Source organism: Delphinapterus leucas, chromosome 11 (genome assembly GCF_059928025.1).
Source record: "Delphinapterus leucas isolate spDelLeu-1000000601 "Yukka" chromosome 11, BTC_Dleu_Yukka2, whole genome shotgun sequence".
NCBI classification, from domain to species: Eukaryota; Metazoa; Chordata; class Mammalia; order Artiodactyla; family Monodontidae; genus Delphinapterus; species Delphinapterus leucas.
The window spans coordinates 76,219,473-76,246,793 of record NC_143139.1 but is presented as its reverse complement, the minus strand read 5'-3'; positions in this window follow the sequence as shown (position 1 = coordinate 76,246,793).

Genomic DNA, 27,321 nt, shown 5'->3' with positions numbered 1-27,321 from the left:
AAATGACTTGTGATTTCTTAAGCTCTATGGTTTCAGTTTTAATGTCAACATCACTGCCCAGAACATGGGAGTCTAGAATTGACCCATTTAACAGGAAATGGGCTAATGGAAGGATTATTCTGTAGAGCATCATTACTACAACCAACCGTAACAATGGTGAATGGTTTTACCATCTCAAAAGACTTTCCAGAGACTTCCCTGTTGGCGCAGTGGTTAAGAACCCGCCTGCCGATGCAGGGGGCACGGGTTCGAGCCCTGGTCCGGGAAGATCCCACTTGCCGTGGGGCAACTAAGCCCACGCTCCACAGCTACTGAGCCTGCGCTCTAGAGCCCGTGAGCCACAACTACAGAGACTGTGTACCACAACTACTGAGCCTGAGCCCTAGAGCCCACGAGCCACAACTACTGAAGCCCGTGCGCCTAGAGCCCGTGCTCCACAACAAGAGAAGCCACCACGATGAGAAGCCCGTGCACCACAATGAAGAGTAGCCCCCGCTCGCTGCAACTAGAGAAAGCCCACGCACAGCAATGAAGAACCAACATGGCCAAAAATAAATAAATAAACTTATTAAAAAAAACCCAACTTTCCCATCTTTATGTCATTTAGCCATCATAACTCTGTAGGAGGAAGTTTTATTTATTTATTTTTAAAGAGAAGATTTGAGTAAATAGAGGTGAAGTGTGTTGCTTAAGTTCATGGAGCTAAAGGCATAATTAGCATGGCAAAGACCGGAAAGAGGGGTTCTAACCTCCAGGCCTGGGCTCGTTTTATGACTTTCATCCCTTCCCTGATCTATACCCTTCCTATAGGGATTTTATGATGCTGTATCAGTGAGGAACTGTGTTCGGCTGACTATAAGAGAGCCCTAAGAATAAAGACCCCCAGGCTTTCTCTTCTCACACACAAGGAAGTCTGGGAGGGAAGCAGCCTGGGGCTGTAGGCAGCTTCACAAAGTCATCAGAGACTTGAAATCCTTCGACTTTCTGTCCTACCATTTGGGCCCTTGAGGGTCCTTTGACCCATCTTTCTTGGCCCAAGATGGTTGCTGGAGCCCCAGCCGTCATAGGTGAGTTCCAGGCAGTGAGGTGGAGGAAGGAAAGAAGAAAGGCGTGCTCCTTCCCTTTAAGGAGATTTCTGGGAAGTCTCACATGGCACTTCTGTTCACTTCTCATTGGCCAGACAATACGCTTACACCTAGAGGGTAATGAAGCTCAAACCCCAGAGTTGTTCATTGCCAGGGTCCCTTCCAGATGTTTATGCCTAATTTTGTATTATTCTCAGTCACCTCCGGGAACAATTTATTAAGCCTTACTATGTGCAAGTCACTCTCCTGGGCATAGAAAGGAGACCAAAGCAGGACTGGATGTAGGTCAGAATCACTAGCAGCTCTTGGCACACCCCTGAGGATTCTGATGTGCTCCTGTAGGCAGACTGTCACGTGTCATCTTCTCTCCACCATCACCTTGATTTATGGGGGGGGGGGAGGTGATGGGTGGTACCGTCAGGAGGGTGCTGTGCGTGTTTAGAGGAAAGATCAAGGATCACGGATCTAGGAGGGCATCTCATCCGTAGCTGGCGTATTTTAGGAAACATGCATAGTCTATTTGTTTAGTTGTGCCCCACTTACTTCTGAAAAGGAAAAAAAAACACCTTCTTCACCATGATTAAAATGAAGGTAGGGCTTCCCTGGTGGCGCAGTGGTTGAGAGTCCGCCTGCCGATACAGGGGACACGGGTTCGTGCCCCGGTCCGGGCAGATCCCACATGCCGTGGAGCGGCTGGGCCCGTGAGCCATGGCCACTGAGCCTGCGTGTCTGGAGCCTGTGCTCCGCAACGGGAGAGGCCACAGCAGTGAGAGGCCGGAGTACCGCAAAAAAAAAAAAAGAAGGTAAAGATGGTAAATGGAAGATCAGAGGGAGAAGCTAGGTTGGAGCTTTTTAGCTGTCTTGGTTAAAACAGAGAGTTGCAAGAATCCGTTATTATGACTATCCAGCAAGAGGGGCAGGCCGTTCAGTGGGAGACAGAGTGCTTTCCTTAGCATTGAACTCTATGAGATTTATTGTGACAGATTTGTTTTCGAGGCATTAAACATACATTGTATGATGTGTAATAATAACTTTGCAGAAAGCGGGGAGATAGTCTTCAAGGAGTTATTTCTTATATCAAGCCTGGAAAAGACTGGAGTTAAATTTTTAAATACCATGTTTTGTTGGATCTAAGACACCACTGATAACAGATACACTACTATTTTGTGTGTCACTAAGAAAGGGAAAACATTGCCAAATAAATTATGACTTCCCATAGTTGGTGATGCATTCTAATTTAAAAGGCGTTAAAATGTGAAAAAGCTCCCCTTAATATCAGTGGTATGTGGTACTCATTTAATGAATACATGTCTGCAGAGAGATACAGTAGCATAATATAGAATGTAAGCTTTTTCATGACATGAGTTAACACAGAGGTAGAATTTAAAGAACGTTCATCTGGGATGTTCTGCTAACTGGGAAGAGATGTTTTCAACCATGCAAGAAAAAAACCCTAAGAATCGCATACCTAGTTCAGTGACCAAACTGTCTGAAGTAGCCTTCTGGAGGTCTGAGTTGACATGGGCACCTATGAGACACAGGTTGGCCACAGAACCAGGTTTGGGGCTCTAAAGCTTTGTCCTGGGGGATGTTGACATTCGCCCTTAATTTGTATGGGACCTTGGGTTACTTAACCTATTTCTCTGAAACAATGCCTATTGTATGGAGAAGATCAAATAAATTAGTCACTTTATTTATTTTTGCGGTATGCTGGCCTCTCACTGTTGTGGCCTCTCCCATTGCGGAGCACAGGCTCCGGACGCGCAGGCTCAGCGGCCATGGCTCATGGGTCCAGCCACTCCGCGGCACGTGGGGTCTTCCCGGACCGGGGCACGAACCCGTGTCCCCTGCATCGGCAGGCGGACTCTCAACCACTGCACCACCAGGGAAGTCCCAATGACTGATGTCTTTATGAGAGAGAGGACACAGAGACAGACACAAGGAAGAGGGCCATGTGACAACAGAGGCAGAGATTAGAGGGATGTAGCTACGAGCCCAGAAAGGCAAGGAAGCCACCAGAAGCTAGGAAGAGGCAAGGAAGGAGTCACCCTGAGAGACTTCAAAAGGGGCATGGCCCCGCTGACATCTTCATTTCATAATTCCAGCTCCTAGAGGAACTGTGGGAGAACAGGTTTCTGCTGTTTTGAGCTGCCTGGTTTGTGGCATTTGGTTATGGTAGCCCTGGGAAATGAATACAGGGTTCAAAGGAGAGTGTTCATGGCATTTAAGGTTAGGAAAATCAGCTGTCTGAGAATCTAAAGCCTAGAACAAGAGAAAAAACACTTATTGTTCTTGAGTCCAAGCTTAATGTGTTTTTCATAAAGGAAAGTAAGCAGCTGTTTTCTATGCCTACCCTGGAAAGAACGAGAAATGGCCACCTGGAAAGCTTTCCACTGGGAGTCTAGTTGTGGCTTTAGTTCTGCATCTGTTGGGCTACTGGGCTGTAAGCAAGCATCTTCACTATCTAGTACTTTAGTCTTCTCAACTGTTATATGAAGGGATTGGACCAGATGAGCTAGAAGATGTCATCTAGCTCTAAACTTGTATTATTCTTGTTGGTTTATCTATGGTGATGAAAAATTTCTGGATAGAAGGGAGACGTTCCAATGTCCCAATGGATTACCAAATAGTATTATGGATTTTCTTCTTTGGAACTAGTTGTGAATAGGATCAATCTGATAGCTGCAACTTGGGCAGTCAACTATGTGCTGTGTAATATCCCTTTAAAACAGGAAATTTCCAAATTCAAATGCCTTCAGGAACCAGACAGCAAAAGAAGTGCGTTGAGCAACTGGATGCAATAAAACAGGGAGTGGTGGGGGCTGTGGCCAAGACTAGGTGTTGTAGACTAGGGAGTGGTGGGGGCTGTGGCCAAGACTAGGTGTTGTAGACTAGGGAGTGGTGGGGGCTGTGGCAAATTACAGGGCTCCTACGCCTTTACAAGGAAGCAATCATTGCTTAGCTCCAGCAAGTTGTTGCCAAGCAGCAATGCGGACTGAGTGTGCCAAATCTTCAGATTTTTCAAAGGAAGCCGGAATATAAATGTGAAGTCTCTCAAATCTTAAACCTTTTAGTAACTGACTTAAATTTAAAAATTAGCACTACTGTACCAACAAAACACTTCTATTGACTCAATGTGGTCCCCCAAGTTACCAGTTTGTAACCTTTGCTTTAGCGCCTTGGAGTCAGTGTTTACTAAAACTAATAAACAGCTTAATGAAATACCCAAAGCATTTTAACATCCCTTTTTGAACATTTATATGGGAAAAATAGTTTTAGGGGGTATCCTAAGAATGCATGATATTATCTTTATTTTGTGGTTAAGGAAACCAAAGGGAAACAAGCTTCCATTACTTAAGAGAGCTGTAAGTACAACTTAGATTTAGAAGATAGATTTGCTGACTCTGTACGGGGTACTTCTTCCATCAGCTCCTTCTGCCATTCATAGTAATGAGAGGGCACCAGGCGAAAGTTATTTGCATTGACGTGCCCACGTGCACATGGATTTTGGTACTGGAAGCAGCTCAAAGCTATAAATATTATCTTAAGAGAAACGGTAGCTTGTGTCTGAACTTTGTTATATAGCAAGGAAAGAAAATGGGAAATTTGGTGTTGGTTCAAGTTATCTTGCAATTATAGGATGTGGTTGAAATTGTAAGGACCAAAATATCATAAGAAGTAGAAAAGGTCATATGAGATAGTAATTGGAAAACAATCAGAAAAGCAAAAGGGAAAATATGAGAAAGGGATCCCAGGGGCAATTACATATGGCTATTATCACTTACAGATGACAGTATTCATCTGTGATGGTTAATCTTATGTGTCAGTTTGACTGGGCTAAGGGATACCCAGAGAGCTGGTAAAACATTATTTCTGGGTGTGTCTGTGAGGCTGTCTCTGGAAGAGATTAGCATTTGAATTAGGAGACTGAGTAAAGAAGATGGCCCTCACGGATCCAGGCGGGCATTGTTCAATACATTGAGAGTCTGAATAGAACAAAAAGGCCGAGGAAGGGTGAATTTGCTCTCTGCCTGAGCTGAGACATCCACCTTCTCCTGCCCTCACACATTGGTGCTTCTGGTTCTTGGGCCTTGGGACTCAGACCGGGACTGACTCCATTGGTTCCCCTAGTTCTCTGGCCTTCAGCTTTGAGTAGGAGCTGCACCATCAGCTTTCCTGGGCCTCTAGCTTGCAGGTGGCAGATCACGGGATTTCTCAGCCTCTATAATCAGGTGAGCCAATCCTTCATAATCAATCAATCTCTCTTTCTTTCTCTCTGTACACACACACACACCACACACTATGGGTTCCACTTCTCTGGAAAACCCTGATTAATATACATGTTTCATTCATCCTTCCATTCATTTGCTTAATAACTGCTGTTTGCGTACTATTATATTCTAAGTAATATGCAAGCAACAAGGAGACAACAGTAAACAAGATAGACCTGGTTCCTCTTCTCCTAAAGTGTCCTGTATAGAGGAGGAAACAGACAAATAAATTGGCAGCAAGTATGGACCCTAAATACTCAAGCCCAAAAGATGGATTTACACTTGTGTCCCCTCACCTGCCAAGCCTTTGACCAAGTGTCATCTTGTTCACCTTGTCACAGTTGTTTCTCAGTGGAAACACTAGCAGTGCACCTCAATCCTCTGCTTAGAAATGTAAACCTGAATTTAAGGAAGACATGGGGTTAAGGCTGGTATCTTAAATATCCACACCAGCATAACTGGAGACGAAGTAAGAAGACCTGGGTTCTTATCTCGTCTCTCCTACTAAACAGCTGTGCGCAGCTCACTGGCTTCTCTGAACTTCAGCTCCCTTTAAGTGACAGTGCATTGCGACCTAGAGATGCCTCTATAAATGGTTAGCTTTATTATTCTGACTTCTACGCTTCTAAAACACATTAAAAATATATTTTGTACACAAAGAGTGAATCCTAATGTAAACTATGGACCCTGGTTATTAATAATAAAAATGTATCAATATCAGTTTGTCAATTGTAACACATGTACCACATTTGGACATGCAAGATGTTCATAGTAGGGGAAATTGTCCCTGAGGGCAGGGAGAAGGGGAATATGGGAACTCTCTGTACTTTCTGTTCAATTTTTCTATAAATCTAAAACTGCTCTAAAAAATAAAGTCTGTTAATTGAAAAAGATCAAAAAGGTTCCTCAGTATTACCAGTCTATTAAGTTTATGATCTTCCCCCAAAAGGTATATTTTGTTAAATAAATTGAACTTGTTTACACTGTTAATCTCTGCTAAGAAAAGGTTTTATACAGCAGAACAAAAGTGAGCTTCGGCCCATCCTCTCTGAATAATCACAAATCACAGTTTATGATTGTGTGGTTTAAGTGTGATTAAGTGTGGTTTCCCATACTTCTCAACAGAAGGAATCCGCCTTTTGTGACCTGACATGAAAATACATCAGGTGTCCGTTTCCCCCAATATTAAAACTTCACTGTAACTTCACCTAGCCTAGCAAGGATGATCAATATTTGAGAACTCGTTTTCTTCCTGTCTGACGTCCTGTTCCTATCTTCAAAATGTGCACGACACCATTTAACACAAAGTAGTTTTTTCCCTTGATTTTGACCTCACTTTGGGAGTAGAGAAGACTTGCTCTTGTAATATAGGATAAGGGTGGCGGGAAGGGAAAGGCTCTTAGCGTTTCCCACAGGATATGTGCTTGGTTGCGAAGTATTTTGTTTTTGGTTCCAGTGTTTTAATAGTATTTTTCCAATGCTTTCAACGGCTGAGATGAGTTAATAAAAAAGAGATTACTGTGTAACACCAAGTCCCAATGTCTGCAGTTAACTTCCTCCTTAATCCGGGTATGGGCAAAGACAAGACTGAACAGCACTGCTTTAGAGGAGGGGTCAAAACAAATATGGTGTCACCAGAAGGGCAGGAAGGTAAAACCTGAGACTCCCTGGGGAATCCTCAGAAAAGGATTTTTAACTTGATAAACTTTAGCTTGATAAATTGTACAATGTAGAGAGAGAACAACAAAAGGTGACCTCCCCTCTCTCCCCACATCTTAGTTTCAATGTCCTTTTGTTGCTGTCACTTCCCTCCTTCCCTCATCCTCTTGCTCTTCATATACCAGGACTGCTTGTTCAGAGTAAGCCCAGTTGACAACTATCTCCCTGTGGTTTTTTTGTTTTGTTTTGTGTTTTAAAATTTTTATTGGATTATGGTCACTTTACAATGTTGTGTTAGCCTCCACTGCACAACAAAATGAATCAGCCATACACATACAGATATCCCCTCCCTTTTGGACTCCCCTCCCATTTAGGTTACCACAGTGCATTAGGTAGGGTTCCCTGTGCTATACAGTATGTTCCCATCAGTTGTCTATTTTATACATAGTATCAATAATGTATATGTGTCAATCCCAGTCTCCGAATTCCTCTCTCCCCACCCCTTTCCCCCTTGGTAACCATACATTTGCTCTACATCTATGTCTCTATTCCTGCTTTGCAAACGGGTCATCTGTACCATTTTTCTAGATTCCACATACATGCGTTATTATACGATATTTGCTTTTCTCTCTCTGACTTACTTTACTCTGTATGACAGTCTCTAGGTCCATCCATGTCTCTACAAATGACCTAATTCCGTTTCTTTTTATGGCTGAGGAATATTCCATTGTATATATGTGCCGCATCTTCTTTATCCATGTGTTTTTATTGCCTGTGTTTTTATTGGAAAGGAATGTTTTGGTCTAGTAAACTTATTGGATGACAAGATCGGGGACTCCAGATGACCATTCCATTACCTAAAAGCATGCCCACCCCAAGTCCACTTCTGAGACCTCTTCCCGACTCTCCTTTTCTCTTACAGAGTCAACTTTCATTATTCACAATATTTATGTTCTATAAGGTCACCGTGAACACTGAATTTGTGAATCCTGCACCACTGCTCCTAGAGGGAATACAGGGTTAGGTTCCTGTGAGCCTCTGGTCACAACATTTTTATCAACCATTCAACATATAACCTAGTTCTATGTGTGTTTCTGTTCAGAGACACCTTACTTAATATATACTGTTGAATCATTAACATTGAACTCATAACCAAAAGCTCTATAACTCAGGCCTGAAAGAAGCTTATCTCACACATGTATTTTTTCCATAAGGCACATCATGGCCCCCCCACACTAAGGAACACTTGATAATACTTTAGCACCACACTTGAGGCAACTTTAAAAAGTGACATCACCAGCAAAAAGCACCAAAATGTGAAAAACACAGCACTATATATGCTGTGAAAAGGATGCTCGTTTACAGCATGAGAGCTGAAGCAAGAAGGCAGAACATCAGGTGTTCAACCTCAGCTGGAAAGAAGTGTATTGGGAGACTCATAGTTTTTGCTGCTCTGAGCATGTACATGTCCAGGAATGACCATGAGGGTGCTGCAAGTATTGCTTTTGGGGTTACAAGTGAATTTTAGCAAGTAGGAGAATTTGCAATACAGAATCTGATAATAATGAAGATTCATGGTACTATCAACCCTTCCTTTCTTCCCTTTTTCCTCAGCAGCAGCATTTCAATATTCTCAAGTTTTTGATATGTTAAAAAAAAACCCTCTACCTCCTGCTTCCCTCCAATTACTACCTTATCTCTCTGCTGTCCTTCTCAGACAAAGCTCTTGCAAGAGAATGTCATGTCTTCGTCTTGAGAGGTCCCCATTTGCCCTCTCCACTTGCTTGTCTTCTACTTCTCGCCCACATCCATCAGGCTTTTTCACCCCAATCCCTCTACTGGAACCACTCTTGCCAAGTTTGGTAATGGCCTTGAATTAGTCAAGTCCATATCCTTGTTTCCTTTGGCCTCAATGAAGCACTCAGCACTGTGAACCACTCCTTCCTTTAAAGCACTCACTTCCTGGACTTCCTGGCTGCCCCGATCTCTTGGGGTGTTTAGGCTTAGTCTCCCTTTTCTGACTGTCCTTTCTTCCTTTGCCCGACCTTAGATCATTGACCATCTTCTCTACCTGCTCTTCACTCTCCCTGTGTGGTCTCATTACTTCTGTAGTTTCAAGTAGATCACCTATGGACTGATGATTCTCAGACCTAGTCTTCATCCTAGATCTCTCTCTTGAACTCCAGACTCATACCTTACTGCCAACTACATAAAACCACTTGAAGGTCCTCTAGGCCTTCACTGTGTTCAGATCAACATGTCTAAATTGGAGCTTATCACTTGACACTCAAACTGCTGGTTCCTGCATTTCCTGACTTAGTGGATATCAGGGGGTTTTCTCCTCCCTTTCTCTTATCTCACCACACACTCTGCAGCACTATTGCCCTAACATGTCTAAATCTATCCACCTCTGATCACCCCCACTGCCAGTACTTCGGCTTCATTGTCCGTTCTCTTCCACCAGGATTATTGCAGTCACCTCCCATTATCTTTTGACTTTCATCTTGTCCCTCTTCCACTGTTCCTCTGAGAGTGATCTTTCTGAAGTTCGTGTCTTATTACAGAATCTCAGCAACTCCTCAATGTCCTCAAGCTAAAATCCAAACTTCTTATCATGGTTCTTAAGTCGCTCTGTGCTCTGAATGGCACTTAGATCTCCAGCCAAATCTCTCAATACCCCACCTTCACCCCAACTTTTCTGGCCGTGGCCCCATGCATCATGCTCATATTGACTCTTTGCTGTTTCCTGGAAACACTGCTTGCTCTTGACCTCAAGTCTTCGGAAGAGCTGGTTCCTTCTAAAACTCTTCACATAGTATCTCACTCCACCAGCTTAGATGTCCTTTCTCCAGGAAGCCTCCCTGATGCCCCCTCCTCCACATGAAGGTTTAGGTCTCTCCTAAGCACATCTTCATCACACCCTACCTACCCCAATTCTAGCATGTATCTTGCTGTCTTGTGATGGAAATTCACTGTGCCTCTTCCCACCATTAGACTGGACATTCCTTGAGAATAGGAAATGGATCTTGTTTATCTTTAGGTTCCCAGGTCCTAGAAGAATTCCTGGTACATGATAGGCACTCAATAAGTGACTGTATATGGCTCTGATTTTAGACTACTTTCTCTTGTAGCTCCTTAAAAGAAGCTGAGTAAAACAATCAAAGGGTGTTGAAAATTACTGTTTTTCATGTCAGGTCTTCTAAGTGGGTGGTTCCCTTCACCTGTCCTCACTTCTTTGCCCCAAATAAAAATAGCCCTGATAGGAAAGTTAATAGCTAACTTGCTGAGCACTCGAAAGTGTGCCAGGCACTTCACAATGCCCTCTGCATGGAGAAAGCATTTAATGCTTATAACAACGCTACACGTGGGTGTTATCCTTGGCCCCATTTTACAGATGACGAAGCTGAGGAACAGAGTCCTTTGTCCAAGATCACGAGTCTAGTGAGTGGTACAGTACACATTACTAGTTATAATTCCACCAAAACGAAATAGGTAGAAAACATATTTTATTCTTGAGAGGGTTTAAGAACCCCAAATTGTCTATAAGCTCAGAAATTGACCTGCTGGCTGGATATGGACTGTGAATGAAATACTGGGGAACCTGTATCGTAGAGTCTTTTTGGTGTCTTGATGATTCCTATCCCTTTTCTCTCTTGCTGTGTGTATTTTACAGTGAAGGAGATGAGTTCCGGGGGGTAGACCCAATAGCTCTGGGAATATGGTCAGATGTTCAGAATAGGCAGGTGCAAACATCTCCCAAAGGCCAACGGGCTGAGAAATCCTGCTGCCGCTGTTCTTTTGCACCAGTCTTTGCTAATTTTGTTCCATTTGCCTCAATCCCTTGTCCTGTAGAAGTGTACTTGGGCGCCGCTGGAAGTCTCTCTTCTCACATCACTTTCTGCCTCATGGGACCTCTATCCATGATCATCACAGTAAGCCCTGTTTCTAAGCCATCGTACCAAGCATTTTGTTTCTAATCAATGTATTTAACCCTCAAAACTACCCTACTGAAGTCAGATGATCCCATTTTAGAGATGGGGAAACAGAACCTCTGAGAAGTGGAGTAAGTTACACAGGATCTGCATTTTTTCCTATAGACCAATGGTCAACAAATGACCATAAACCTAGTGGCTTAAAACGATACAAATTTATTTATTCTTACAGATCTGGAGGTCACAAGCCCAAAAGCAGTCTTACTGGGCTAAAGTCAAGGTGTTGGCAAGGCTATTCCTTCTGGAGCCTCTCCAGCTTCTAGAGGCTGCCACATCCTCGGATCCCTTCCTCACACCTTCCAACCTCTGCTTCTGTCATCACATCTCCTTCTCTAATTCTGATTCCCCTGCCTCCCTATTAGGACCCTGTGATTACATCAGGGCCGCCCAGATAACTCAGGCTAATCTCCCCCTCTCAGGATCTTTAAGTTAACCACATTGGTAAAGTCCCTTTTTCCGTGAAAGGTAACATATTTATAGGCTCCAGGGAATAGGACGTGGAGCTCTCTGGGGATCTATTTTTCACCTACCACAATATCACAAAGCATAACTGTGACATTCCACTATTGAGCTCGCATCCTTCAAAAGTGATTTTTCTTTAAAGAAGCCCTCCAAACCTGCTCTCTATTAACTACTATGTCCTAGGTTTGAGAGGGCCATCTATTTCTGTCTCCATCCCTTCTGCAGCTAGAGCAGACATTCTTAGTACTGGCTACATATTAGAATCACCTGGAGAACTCTTACAACTCACTTAAGCCAGGATCCACCCCAGATCCATTAAAGTCAGACTTTCCCGCTGTGGGGCTTGAGTACTCCGCAGGTTAGTGCTGCATTTCCAGGTGATTCTAATACGCAGCTACCTTTGAGAACCACCATGCCAGAGAGAACCGCTGGCAGACTCTCAGAGCATGAGCTATCTGAGTCCAAGATGGAAAGATTATCTATAAAGATAAATGGCAAGAAAACGAAACTTGAAGTCCTTTATCCCTGGTTTAGCATCCTTGCTTGTGCTGCATCTTAGTTACGTGACCTTGGGCAAGTTGCTTGATGTCTATGGTCTCAGTTGTTTTTTTGTTTTTGTTTGTTTCAGATAATAATCGTTCCCAAGGGTTGTGCAATGGCTAATCAATCAGTCGAGACCATGGATGAAAAGCCCTTAGCTGCACGCCTATAGGCCCCCAATAGAGGGCAGTGTAGTCTTCTTTGCAACCTTCCCCCACCCAGACTTGAGAACAGAGGTCACTGAGCTTCCCCTAATAATAGAATTCCCTTGGCTCTAATTTTCCAGCTCAGAGAAGACTGAATTTGCCTACTTCCCGGTTATATCTGACTTTCATTTCCTCCTTGGTGTTTTCATCCAACTTCAGGTCTGGGGCCTCTGTGTGCCTTTTGATGGTGGTGAGTCCTGGGGGCAGCAAGGAAAGCCTTCTCTGATCTTCCACTCTGCTTTCAGAAGGTCAGGATGTTACTGGGTTTCTTGGTTGATGTCAAGTCATCCAGCGGTACACTGAAAAGAGTGATTTTACGCCCTTAGAAGGAAATCGCTCACAGTATGTGGTCGGGGGTGGAGAGAATTTTCCTTTGGGCTGATGATACAATGGAAGTCTAAAACACGGCTGTGGTAGAGAAATGTTTTTAATGGAAAGAGTTCCCAGGGATGGAAGGAACCGGCCAAACTGCTTCCAATTAAGGCTTTGCTAAAGTTGATAGTCCTCCGTGCTTCTCTCCCCCTCCTTTGCTTCTTCTAATTCTTGAAGGTATTAGGAAGGGCAAACGAGATGGAGATGATTCAGCAACTGGAACAGAGCACATTTGGCCTGGCCGGCTCTGCCCCTGACCGCTGTGCGGGGTTAACAGCGTTAATGGAAAGCGTTCCCAGATTGAATGAGGGAGCAAGGCCCTGGCAGGGTCACTTTCCATTAGGCACTGCCAAGGCTGATGTCACTGGGACTTGCATTTTGCTCTCTGCCTCTCATTCTTTTAGGTGCAGAATGATGGAATAATCCTACTGGGTTGGTTTTGCCAAGGTTAGTTTCTCATCTTTCATTCAGGTAGTATCTTATGTTCACAAAGCCTATTGCCTTACCCCATTCGGTTGTTAAAGATTGTTTCCATGTCCCAGCTCATGCTCATGAGTCAGCAGGCATTGAGAAAGCAGCCGCTGGGGCTGAATGTCGTGCTGGGGGCGGGAGGGAACAAAGGACACTGGGCGCGGTGCCTGCCACAGAACCTAGTTGGGAATGGAAGGGTCACATGCACAGAATAATACGAGGAAGATGACCCGTAGGACCTCTTGGATGTGGGAGGTCAGTGGGGCCTCCGGTGGCCTGGGAAGAGAGCATGGAGAAGGCGAGCCCTGAGGAGGATGGAGAAGGCTCAGATAGGGAGAAGGAGGGCATTCCAGATGGGGGGCAATGTGCGTCGGGGGGCCCACAGTGGTCCATGGGAGCTGTGAAAATAATAATAAAACAATAATGTAAAGCAGCTGTGTGTTGGGTGATCCTGGCCCCCAGATATCGAGAAAACCTCAACACAAGCATACGTTTACAACTTTTCTAAGGTTTCTGTGTGTCCTGAGTGAAGGGGTGTTATCTTCCTCAGGTCACCCCAGCCTCTGGGCTCTGTTTCAGCAGGCAGCGTGTCTGTTTCTCCTCATTTCTAGGGACCAATGAGATGGCCCATGATCAGGCAGCCAAGGGCTGCCTCTTTGCATCTATAGCGCTTGGCAGTGTGTGTGTGTGCATGCGTGTGTGTGCATGTGGTATCTGCGGAGAGAAGTCCCTGGGCATTTCACATGGGCTCACAGGCTCAGAGAAGCAAAGGACCTGTGCCTACCGTACAAGGAACAAATCTCTGAGTGCTGCAAGCCATTCTTACAACCCCCCCGCCCTCTTCCTCTGCCACACGCTCCCCCGCTGCCCTCTTCCTCTGCCACATGTATTCCAGGTGGATTCTGGAGTATCTGTGTGTCCACAAAGCTTCTTGTCTCCTGAGTAGATGGAGAAATGCCCAGCTGAAAACTTTGGGATTGGCCACTGAACTGATGCGCCTGTTGTCTGGTTAAAAGATTGCAGGCGGAGGGTTTAGAAACCCCCAGGGCCCATCTGGCTTTTGGAGGCATCTGGGTCCTGCCGAGTCAGAGTGCAGCAAAAACTTCAGGGCCTGCTTTCAACCAGGACAGGCTGTCCTCTGGGCACCTGCCCAGATCAATATGCAGGTGGGATCGCTAATTTGGCCACAGCGATGGAATGGCTGTGGGAGAAGAGCCCAGTTCTGAAACGCCGGCATAAAAGCAGCAAGTCCTTGATTTTGTGGCACTTGGCAAAGTACCAAAAAAAGCCAGGGCTGAGTGTTCTGGGGGCATAAGAAGGAACACATGGAAAGAACATTGGAAATTCATCTTTAGAAAAAAGGCTCCACATTCCCTTTTGTCCCTGCAGAAGGGAAGCGTGTAACAATTCCCATTGCCTCTTTAAAATTCTGACAAGTGGCCTTACCCAGCTATTTTAAATGGAACTCTATGTACCACCCACTGGGAAGATTCAAATGTGATGAATAAAATCCATCATTTATATTATAGGTATGTGAATGCCAAGAATCTCCAGGCACTTAATTATACCTTATCCCTTTTTCTATTGCACCAAAGTTAGCTCCTGGACCAGTAGATCTAAGCTTTAACGTGTTTAAGAATTGCTTGGTGCCGGATGGCGTGGGGAAGGGGGTGGGAGGACAGGAGGCTTGGGCCGGACTGGGCCCCAGAGTTCAGCATTTTATTAAGCAACCCCAGGTGACCCTAATGACGGAGATTTGCGATCCAGCGGAAGATGCTTGGGATCACGGCCTATGCATTTGAATTTAATCAATATTATTATTCACGACCTATGACAGCTGTCATTCACCTACTTTCTCTAATTTGATCCTCCATGAGGTTCAGGGGCAGATACTGTAATTCTCATTTTACGGTCAAAGACTCGAAAGCTCGGAAAGGCTGCAATTTGTGACTGACGGCTAGCACGCACCAGGGGCCGAGACTCCCAGTGCAGTGCTCATTCTGCTTACCCCCCCCCCCCCCACCCCTCCTTCAAGCCCCACATGGCCCACCGTGTGATGGTGTCAATATTTCTTCCCATCTCCTTGTCTGTGCACTAAATTATGGGAGGAGGGAGAGGCAAGTGTTCTCTGTTCTGTTATCCTGGAACTAAGTCTTTGGTTAGTGTGAGGCAGTGCTGGATAAATGTTTAAATGTCTGGTCAATGCAGCCCAACACCCTAAGCCAGGGGAGAAGAGGCTGGAGCGTGTTGTTTCTGCTTGAAAAGGGGTGAAACCAAGTAAAAATCATTCAAAGAGCTGCCCCCTCACCCCCAAGCACACACATAACCATGCCCCAACTCCAGAACTGTCCTGGACTCCTAGAAAAGAGTCTATTGGTTAAGAAAACATTTCTTCAATGAGATCGAGTATAATTAAAATGTTGAAAATGGAATGTTATTCCCAAGAATGATCAATTGAGAAAAGAGAAATGGAGAAAAGAGAACTCGGGGAAAGAACACAGGACTGGGGGCAAAGGGCCATGTTCTAATTCCAGTTGTGTGGAAAAAATAATAACAGCTCCACAAGTGACCAATTCCTGGGTCCCAGGGGCTGCAGGCCTCACAATAACAAATCAGTTAAATGTCAGCATCTCCGTTTTACAGGTGGGGAAACTGAGCCTCAAAGATGTTAAGGGTCTTGGCCTAGGCCACCCTGCTAGCGAGTACCAGAAACAGGGTTCTAACCCAGGCCTGGCAGCTCCCAAGCCTGAGCCCTGGAATTGCAACCTCTATGAGGCCTTGACTGTGAGATGCAAATGAGATAATTAATATGAATGTGTCATGTAAACCATGGAAATTTGGGCTCAGGTCCCAAACTTGGGAGAAATCCTTGACTCCTCTCTTTCTCTCACCCATCACATCCAATCCTTCAGCACATCCTGTTGACTCTGTCTCAAAATATACCCCTAATCCCACCAAGTCTCTCCTTCACTCTCACCCTGTTCACTCCTCCATCATCCCTGGCTTCGATAATTGCTATAATCTCCTGGCTGGTCTCCCAGCCTCACCTTTGGTCCCCGGGTCTTCTCTCAACATAGTGGCCAGAGAGATTCTGTTAAAACATAGGTCAGCACCCATTTAGAAATGCACTATGATGTACACCCGAAACTAATGTAATATTGTACATCAATTATGCCTCAATAAAAAAAATTATAGGTCAGCTCTCGTTACTCCTCTGCTCAAAACCTGCGATACCTGACCATTTCACTGACAGGAAGAGTCAGGTGCCTCTAGTGGCCCAAATCCTGTGCAACTGTCCCCTCAGTCTCCCGCCTTGATACTCCTCTTCCTTCTTGGATCTCATCTTCCTTTCACTTGCTCTGCTCCAGCCCACCAATCCCCCAGGCACACTCCTACCTCAGGGCCTTTGCACTTACTATACCCACCACCTAGAACACCCTTCTGCTCACCAAACCCATATGGTTTCTCCCCTCCGTCCTTTAGGTCTTTTCTCAAATATCTCCTCAGGGAAACCTCCCTCAATCACCCTGTTTAAAACTTCACACCCCTTATAACACTCCCTACTCCCCTATTTTATTTTTCCATATATGATATATATCTCCTATGTGTTTTTCAAATTGTGATAAAATAAACATAACATCTTAACCATTTTTAAGTGTACAGCTAAGTGGCATTAAGTACATTCACATTGCTGTGCAACCATCACTGCCATCCATCTCCAGAACTCTTTTCATCCTGCAAAACTGAAACTCTGTCGCCATGAAACAATAACTCCCCATTCCCCCTCCTCCACAGCCTCTGGCAACCACCATTCTATTTTCTGTCTCTATGAACTGGACTACTCTAGGCACCTCCTATAAGTGGAATCGTATTAGATTTGCCTTTTTGTGACTAGCTTATTTCATCTAGCATAATGTCCTCAAAGTTCATCCATGTTGTAGCATGGGTCAGAATCTCCTTCCTTTCTAAGGCTGTATAATATTCCATTGTATGGATTTACCACATTAAAACAAGACTCTGTGGCAAATCAGGAAATAGCAACGCCAGCCACTATTCATGGACTGAATGCCACTAGGTGCTGGGCATTGTGATAGAGCACCCCAGTCAAAAGCCTGTGATACTCTCATTTTACAGGTGATGACACTGAGTCTTGGAAAGCTTACATACGTACAGCCAGCGGTGGCAAGTCCAGGACTCACATCTCAGTGCTGCAACATGAGTCAGCAAACTACAGCCTGTGGGCAGAATCTGGCCTGTTTCGGTACATCCCATGAGCTAATCATTTTTACAGTTTAAAGCGTTGTTTAAAAAAAAACAAAACACCAAAAGAAAGAGGAATAAGAGTAAGAAGAATATGCAACCAAGACTGTATATAGAATGCAATGCCTAAAATATATTTACTATCTGGCTCTTTAGTAAACACAATTTCTCCATCACTACCCATCCTTTCTCAGGCAGAGAGGACCACTCTATAAACATTTACTATTTCACCTCCTTTGACTCATTCTAACCCTCAGAGCTCTATTTCTAAATATCCCCCAAGAGATCTGATGCTCATTTTGACCTTGTTGACAGCACACGAGTGTGGGCTTTCTCCAGAGAGCCCTGAGGGGAGGACCTCCAAGCCCTACTGACGATGAAGAGTATATATTAAATCTTCAGCAGGCATCTGTCTGTCTCTCTTCCAATTGGCTGTCCGGGTTCATGGAAAACTTTCAGGGGCCAAAGATTTCTGGAAGCCTAATCGCTTAAGAAGAGAGTGGTTTGTAAACTTAGTCTTATGACTTGCACGTCGTATTTTTGCTAAATAGGTAAACAGGCAGGCATTTCAATAATGCCCTGCTTCTCTGGGATCATATTTCTAGGAATGCCGGCCACCAAGCACCTAGAACTTAACTTTGAAGTCAATGGAAAGGGTCTCTGGGGGCATAGTTGTACTTTACTCGAAGGGAAGGCAGACAAGGACACATTCTTGGACCTTGTTCTAAGCAACTGAGCATTTGTTAGGGAGGAGATTAGCAGCAGCGAGAAGTGACAGCAGGCCGGCCGAGGGAATGGGTAGCGCTGCTAGAGACACAAACCCGACTTCAGAGCACAGCGATCTGAGACCACGTGGAGCGGGGATCAACATCGCCTGCATCCCGGGGGCACCGGAGCGAGTGAGCCACACAGAAGGACTGATGCCCTCCATGCGCTGGGGGCACAAAGAAAACCCAACAATTCACGCAGGTTCTGCATACGCAGCAATAAGAAGGCAACATTAAAATAAAAATACATTTGTAGTTCTCAGCTGAGCTCCACCTTAGAAATGGAGGCATGATGAATGAAAGATGCATTATTATGCAGGTGGACATTGGAAAGGACACAACAGAATAAAAAAGGCTGATGAGGGTATTGAAACAAATAAGAAAACTGGTATCAGCAGATCTCGGTGGATCTCACATATCAAGTAATTTGTTCAAGGCCACTAATTTAGTCGCTGACAAAGCCCCAGTTCTCTTGTGGCCACCAGGACTCACTCGTTTTCAAATTCTGTCTCTCTGAATCTCTCCCTCTGTCTCTGTCTCTTCCTCTCTGCCTGTTTTCATTTTGCAGACACCTTGACCTCATCGCAGAGAACATGGCTACAAAAGTCCAAATTCAGATCTCCTCTGCCCACCCCACCCCCAAAGGTTCCCTTTTTCTCCTAGCTTTCCAATATCAATCCCACAGGCGTCCTCTGATTGGTTGTTTGGGTCACGTCATGGGTCTACCCTTTAACCGATTTCTGATGGCTAACAGTCTACCAAAACTTATGCCCACTTTCCCAAATTATAGAACTCTGTCTGGGAAGAGCAGCCCCGACAAGAATTACATTTCCCGGCCCCACCTGCACCCAGATGAGGCCACACAACTAGTTCTTATCAGAGGAACGTGAACAAAATTGATTATGTGTAACTCCCAGGCCACGGAGGTTATGAAACAGACACACCTTTCCCACTGATAGAAAGGGCTCAGAGCCCCAACCTTCTAATCACATGGTTGATCTTTCTGATCTTTCAGCTCCCAGCCTCAATCATTTCAGCATTTAGGTTAACCTTGGTTGTGATCCAAAATGCTCATAACAAAGACAATCCTATTACGTGGGGAGTTCCCCATCAGAGTCTCCCTCCCAGGAACCAGGGACAAAGGCAAGTCAAATTCTTTGCTGTACAACAGATGGGTTATCTATACAAAAGTGTGTACGTGCATGTGTGTGTGTGTTTAATTAGACTTGGGTAAATTACAGTCTCTTTGTTTTCTATTTAATCAAGTAAATTAATGCCAAGAAATGAAACTAGGGGTTATAATGAGGGCATTACTGTTGGAAAGTTGTCAATGGAGTGAACACCCTGTTTTCTATCAGAGAATGAGGTGTTCTGGTGAAAGGAGAACAGATTCTGCAGTACCCTTCCTTTACATGACCATGAAGACTTCCATCCAAGCAGGAAGCCCACTGGAGCACTTTGATTTTCATAAGGGAATGTAAACTCTACCACTCACCCATGTGGTTTCCAAAGTATATTTATGTACTTGTGATCCAAGAATAGGCTGCTATTAATAACCACTAACATTATTGAGTTCTCACCATGTGCCAGGTATTGTATTAAGAGCTTCATGTACGTTATCTAATTTAATCCTCACCAGAAACCTATAAAATAAGCATTATAATCATCCTCATTTTATACGTAAGTAACTTACCTAAAGTCACTCAGCTCGGATGTGGTGGAGCCTGGATTCAAATCCAGGTGTCTGATTCCCTTAAGCACTGCACTTGAGCCCATTCCTGCAAAGAGCCTGGTTGAATGGAAATGAGATTTAGGAGAGAGAATTTAAGGGATGTGGTATGTAGCTACTCTCTTTTTTTTTTTTGCGGTACACAGGCCTCTCACTGCTGTGGCCTCTCCCATTGTGGAGCACAGGCTCCGGACGCACAGGCTCAGCGGCCATGGCTCACGGGCCCAGCCGCTCCGCGGCATGTGGGATCTTCCCGGACCGGGGCACGAACCCGTGTCCCCTGCATCGGCAGGCGGACTCTCAACCACTGCGCCACCAGGGAAGCCCTGTAGCTACTGTTTTGTGTATTCTAAGTGCTACTCTTGGGTGGAAGGCCTCATACTTGCACTATGCACCTTCACTAAATTACGTTTTAATGTAGTTGCTTGCCTTTTATGACGTTGGGTACAAGAAACAGCTTAAATTCCTCTTCTGAATTCTGAATGAAACTGGTGTAGAAGATACTGAATGATGCAGGGGACAGCTATGCCCTCTAGACTGGCCCCTGTGGAAACTTCTCTGAGTTCTCTATGAGGTAAAAATCTTCTGTCTGTACTTCTTCTGAAGTACTGCTATAAATCTTCCTCTCAGGTATTGTTTGTATCTGCTGCTGTGTTGCCCAAATGTTGAATATAATTTTATGCTCTAGTAGAGCAATTTTTATTTATTTATTGAAGTATAGTTGATTTACAATGTTGTGTTAATTTCTGCTATACAGCAAAGTGATTCAGTTATATGTATATACACATTCCTTTTAAAAAGTATTTTTTCGGGCTTCCCTGGTGGTGCAGTGGTTGAGAGTCTGCCTGTCGATCGCTGAGCCTGCGCGTCCGGAGCCTGTGCTCCGCAACGGGAGAGGCCACAACAGTGAGAGGCCCGCGTACCACAAAAAAAAAAAAAAAAAAAAGGTATTCTTTTCCATTATGGTTTATCATAGGATATTGAATATAGTTCTCTGTGCTATACAGCAGGACCTTGTTGTTTATTCATTCTGTATATAAAAGCTCACATCTGCTGACCCCAACTTCCACTCCACCCTCCCCCCAAACCCCTCCCCCTTGGCAACCACCAGTCTGTTCTCTATGTCCATGATTCCGTTGCTGTTTCATAGATAGGTTCATTTGTGTCATATTTTAGATTCCACATATTAGTAGAGCAATTATAATGACTCTGATGGTCAGAACATTTGCTCTTTTTTTCTTTCTTTTTGCTTAATCCAACTTTATCTGTTTTTATTCTCATTTTATTGAAATCCTGTTTTTGGTATGTTACTTAAACCCTCAAGTTCTTTTAGACTAGAGTAAAAACAAACATTCTTGATATTTGGTGGTTATTATAAAACCATCCACGAATGACCAAATTTTATATTAATAAAATACAATCAACATTAAAATTATACTGAGCTTAGTGTAATCCCTGTCCAATTATTCAAATTGCATTTTGGGATCTTTCCATAATTCCAGGATATTATTATTCATATTAATTATTATGTGTCAAGTAAATATCAATTAACATCAACTATAGAAGTATAGAAATGCCAGTTAAAGACATCTAATTGAAAATGATCATGATGTTGATATAATAAAAATGATGAATATTTATATATTGATTCATTCTGTAAAAATTAATGACTACCTTCTCTGTACCAGTGAATGAAGTTCATGTTCTAAAGGAAGGGCTGTTATGGTCTGAGTTGTATCTCCCCCACATTCATATGTTAAAGTCCTAACCCCCAGTACCTCAGAATGTGACCTTATTTGGAGAGAGAGTCTTTACAGAGGTAATTATGTAAAAATAAGGTCAGTAGGATGGGGCCTAACCCAATACGACTGGTGTCCTTATAAATGGGGGAAATGTGAACACAGGCAGACGTAGAGAGAAGACAATATGAAGAGACACAGGGAGAAGATGGCATCTACAAGCCAAGGAGAGAGCTCTGGAGCAGACACTTCCCTCACAGACCTCAGAAGGAACCCACCTTGCTGACACCTTGATTTTGGCCTTGCAGCCTCCAGAACTGTGAGACAAGAGATTTCTGTTATTTAAGCTACCTAGTCTGTGGTACTGCAGCCCTAGCAAACGAATACAGAGGGCAAGGGCTCTGAGATGGGAAAGAAATGAATGAGTTCAAGGAACAGAAGAGCAGGCAGGTCAGGGGAGCCGGGTGGGTGAGGGAGCGAGAGGAGAGTAGGATAAAGGTGATGTGTGTAAACTATTAACCCCCTACGAATGGAAGGCTTGGCTCTCTTCCTTGAGTTCAGAGCCAGGCCTGGGAATGCGGTCTGAGATAAGCTCTTATGAGAGAGAGACCACAAAATACAGTGGCTTAAGTAGGGCAAAAGTTTGTTTTTCTTCCATCTGATGGAGCAGAGGAGGGTGAGAGGGTGGGAGCTGGGAGGACTGGATGCTGAGAGGACAGAGCTGCCATCTTTGACTGTGGGTTCCTTCTCTGGGTCTGAGGCAGTAGCCCCAGGTGGTGCCATCCCCCAGCAGGTGACAGCAGGGGCGGGGGAAAAAATGGAGGCCGGGAGCTCCCGTATAAAAAAGCCGTGATTTGCAAGGCACAGGCATGACTTCTGTTCTCAACCCATTGGCTGGAGGTCAGCGTCTAGGACAGGTGGTCTCTAGCTATCACTTGAGGAGTCCAATTTCCAAGAGTTCCCTGCTAACTCAGAGAGTTGTGTTTCTGAAAGTCAGAAAGAGTCTAGCCTCTGGGGAACAGTTAGCAGTCTCTGTCCCAGCCTAACCTCAGTTAGCTAGAGGGCTGGACTCATCTTTTTTTTTTTTAATTAATTTATTTATTTTTGGCTGCTTTGGGTCTTCATTGCTGTGCGCAGGTTTTCCTTTAGTTGCGGCGAGCGGGGGCCTCTTCTTTGCGGTGCGTGGGCTTCAGTAGTTGTGGCACGTGGGCCCAGCAGTTGTGGCTCGCTGGCTCTCGAGCGCAGGCTCAGCAGTTCTGGCGCACGGGTTTAGTTGCTCCGTGGCATGTGGGATCTTCCCAGACCAGGGCTTGAACCCGCAACGCCTGCCTTGGCAGGTGGACTCCCAACCACTGCGCCACCAGGGAAACCCTGGACTCATCTTTAGCTCTTCCCTCAAGGCTCCAAGGTGGTAGAGGTGACATTCAAAGTGGACCGTCACTTGTCTGCTATCATCTCTCCAATGGTTTCTCAAGAAGAGCTCCTCTAGTGAGATGGCCAGCCAGCTAGCCGGTGCTAAAGCCTCTCTCGCTCCCAGCACAGCTCTGAAAGAATCTCCCTGCTTCACCCGCAAGAACCCCTCCCTGGTCGTTGTGTTTTCTGACATCTGGGCCTTGTCTTGTATCCTTCATGATCGTGAGCCGCCTGGGGCAGGCGGTTTATGTGTCTGCCACACTCTGCGACTCTCCAGCACTCTGAACCTTTACTGCCTGTCAGAAGCATTTATTAATATTGCTGCTAATAATAGTACCTAGCAGGGGTGGACGGGCTCAAACATGTCAGAAGGCAGTGTTTCTCATTACTGCGCTTTCATTGTTCACTGGAACATAACAGGCGGGATAGATTCAGACTTGCCTTTTCAGTTCTCTTACTCAGGTTACTGATCCCATTACTAGAAGTCCTGCTTTACTGGCATCCGCAGAAACACGCAGCAAATACAGGCTGTAGGGCATTCTCGTGTTCCGTTTATGCAGGCTGAGATGGAAAATTTGGCGTCTGTGAAAGATAAGAGCTCTGTAGCCAGAGGTTGTCTTCAAGTGGGGTGGGCACAAAGGCTGAGTGTAGGCTGAATCTTGCCTGCCTTCTTGGTTGCAAAATGGAGAAGGACAGGCAGAGAAAGCAAAATTACCTGCCTTTAGATCTATACTCCTATCTCTCATTCTTTAAAAAATTTCTCTGTCCAGGACTGTACAAATTGATATAAATTGCCAACCTTATAGAATCGACGTTTATGTCAAAAAATATGCAGGGAGCTTTCTATGAATTATCCCCTTTGAACCTCCCAGCAACTCACTGCTGTAGACACTGTCAGTTGCTCAAACTTTCTTCAAGCCAGCAGAATCCATTGCCTATTACAGAGGCAGAAAATGTAGGTTCTTACTTTTATAGCTGCCCTTGCAGCTCTGGCAATAGTCATGTGACCCAATATCGGCCAATTAAACTGATAACAGAGGGGAACTCTGCTGGGGGAATTCTGGGCAAGATAAAATCTGTCTGATAAAAGAGATATGAGGAAAAGCCGCATCTCCTTCTTACCTTTGAATATGCTTTTGTTAAGACATGATGTTTGGAGGCTTGGCAGCCATTTTGCAATAATGAGGGGGAGTGGCAAGAGATCCTCAGAGAAGCCCTGATAAGGTTGAGGCACTGATCTTGCTTGGAATCATCTCCCTCTAGATCAGCTGTTATGTGAAAAAATTAAATCCTTTAAATTTAAGCCCACAGTAGCTGAATACTCTGTTATGTGTAATTGGGAGCATCCTAATACATCTCTGCTCCCTTCCACTTCCTTTCATTACCCTCTCCTTGGGAAAGAATCAAAGACCTCTTTCCACATGCCCAGTGATGCTCACAATTCCTTAAACAGGAGACAAGGCCTTGCATTTCTAGGATGACCTTAGGTTTGGTTTGCCCAGGACCCTTCTGGGACAGTTCTGGTTTATACCTACTGTTCTGGTGTAATTTTAAAGGATGCTAAAAATACCCCTGGATGGATGATAAATTCTATGGCCACTTGAATGCTTTTTCAGAGAGAAAAACCTGAAGGGTGAGTACCACTGCAAGAGGAGAACACACAGCTTTCAATTCACAGTGAAGGGGCAAATGGCTAGGGTTTTGGGAGAGGGCATAGGAAGGAGCACACAGGGTGCAAGGGGTTCCCTAGGGTAGGGAAAGGCCCAGAATGAGAAACTGGGTGCTCTAATGGCAAACCTCACCCGCTCCCTAGATTTTGAGTTATCTATCTACTCTGCTCCTAAGAAATACAGGCCTTTGTTCCTGTGTTTTTGTTCTTTCTCTGCTTTCTCTCCTTTCACATGGTCCCAATCTACCTTCTACCAGTGCCCGTGGGCTTATTGGAACCTACCCCTTGGCAAAAAGTCTCAAACTCTTGCCCAGATAACTCCCTGCTTTCCTGACATCTTTCCAAGTTCTCCACAAGATTGACAAAGGTGTTATGTAAAGTGATAGTCACCCTCACTTATGCTGTTTTGAGTCTGTTTTTTTCCAGACTGACCCCTCAAAACTTAAAGTTATTTGGAGCATACCCCACCCCTACTCCCTCCTTTTTCTGGACACTCCCTGACCCTGAATAACTGAAAATCAGGCCTGCCTCCGCCCCTCCTCCCATCAGTTGATGATGTTTTATCTGCCTCCTGTGCTAATAAAAACAAGCCACAAATAGGGCGGTTTACCTATCCTGGCAACAAGTATTTGAAATGCATAAATTAGTCTTGATTTAAATTGTACAGGCTCATTATCTGTGAGAAAACCGGGGTCTCCCATATGCCTATTAGAATGATGAGTGGTGTGCCTGCAGCCCCAATAGCTGTCCCTGGGGAGGTGAATCCAGGAATAGCACGAGCCCTTGTGCTCCCAGCAGCAGCACAAAGATGTGAGGCAGCCAGCTTGGGAGGGCTGAGCTTTCTAGCCTTCCTGCTGGGACTGTGGATGGGCAGGGGGCTTGACAGGGAAGGACCCCATTTTTCCTGATTCTTAAATGGAGACACAGTACAGGAGATGAGCTTCTTTTAGTTTGCTTTCCACGTCTGACCATCAGGGCAACAATTTGGGCTTGTGCAGCTGTGGGAAGCTGGAGAAATGCTTAAGGGGCTTCGGGCCACGCTCAGCTGGGTTTGGAGAGGTACGGGGGCTGCGATCACTGCACAGATTTCTATCGCTCGCAGCCTGATCTGTGGGAGACTCCTAAGAGGGGGTTACTTTAATCCTCCAAGAAGAAATCTTTTAACTCATCCAACAATAATCTGAGCGCCTACTACAGACTCAGCTAAGATCAGAGGCTACAAGAGTGACCCAAAACACAACCTCGTCCCTAAGAAGCTTTTCAGTTTGCTGGGAATTTCAGACAAGATAACAGGTCATTATAATACAGAGTCTGAATGCTACTGGTAATAAAAAGAAAATTTCCAGAAAGATGACAGTGTATCCTTTCAATGTCATACTAAAGTATTGTCTAATAGGCCAGCCCGTAGGTCTTCTGACAGCCTTGATTTGGCTAACTATTACTACATAAGTTAGGATCTAGTCCTTGAAAGGTTAGATCTTAATTGGTAGGAAATTGATACGTTGCAAATCATTTTTGTCTGGTAAAGATGTAGATGATTTCTGTCCATTGGAAAAGACAGCTCCTAAGGTTATGATTTTATTGCCTATGGGACATTAGATTACATCCAATTTTGGATCTACGATAGCAATCTTACATCAGCATTGTTTCTTTCACTGACCCCGTATAAATCAGTTTCTCTTATGTTCCTTTGATCCAGCTTTATTACCCTGCTGGCACCCTCATTAATGAATTAAATGAATCTTTGACATAGGCTCATGATGTATTTGTGTGAGAGTTGTGTCTTTAGCCTTCTGGAAATTATAATGTGAAACTACCTTAGAGGTAAGGTGCTAAGGGGTCACAGATGAGGGATACCAAACCCAGTCTTAGGGGTTTAGGGAAGATTTCTCAGACAGATCATCTAAAGCTAGACATGAAGGATGAAGGAGTTAGTTTGGCAAAGATGGAAGGGGGCTGGTGTGCTAGGGAGAAGGAAAAAGCTTATGCAAAGGCTGGAGGTGAGACACCTGCATTAACAGGTCATGAAACCCAAGAACGTGAGTAGTGAGAGGCAAGGCTGGAGAGGAAAGCAACAGCCAGATCATGGAGGACCTCAATGCTATGACAAGGAACTTGGTCTTTATACAGAGGGCATAGGGATGTCACTAAGGAGTTTTTAAACAGGGACAAGGCATGATTGGATTTGGCTCCTGGGTTCACAGTTTCATAACCCAGGTGGAAATCTCATTCACCTGTAGACAATTATGCTTCACTCCAGTTTGTTCTACAACTACAATTAAAAGATATACTGGTGAATAAATTCATGGAGATTTTATATATATATATATATATATATATATATATATATATATATATAAAACGAATGCCCAAGAATGGATATTTACCATTTATAATGCTTTCTTTCTCTATTCTGGTCAAAAGTAAAAATAGAAAAAGCAGATGTGCAAACAAGCAAGGCTGACATATTTCAAAATACAACTCAAAGTAATGGGCAAATCAGAGCTGAAGCAGGAGACTCCAGGGACCAGCTATTATATGCAATTGCTTTGGTCAGAAAGGTTTCTGCTTCTTTCAAGTTTCCTTGGCCAGATGTTTCCATTTCAGCAATAAATTTTAAAGCAATTTTGCATTTTTAGCACAAGGAAACATTTATCTTGTTATGATACAGCTTGCTGAGGACTTT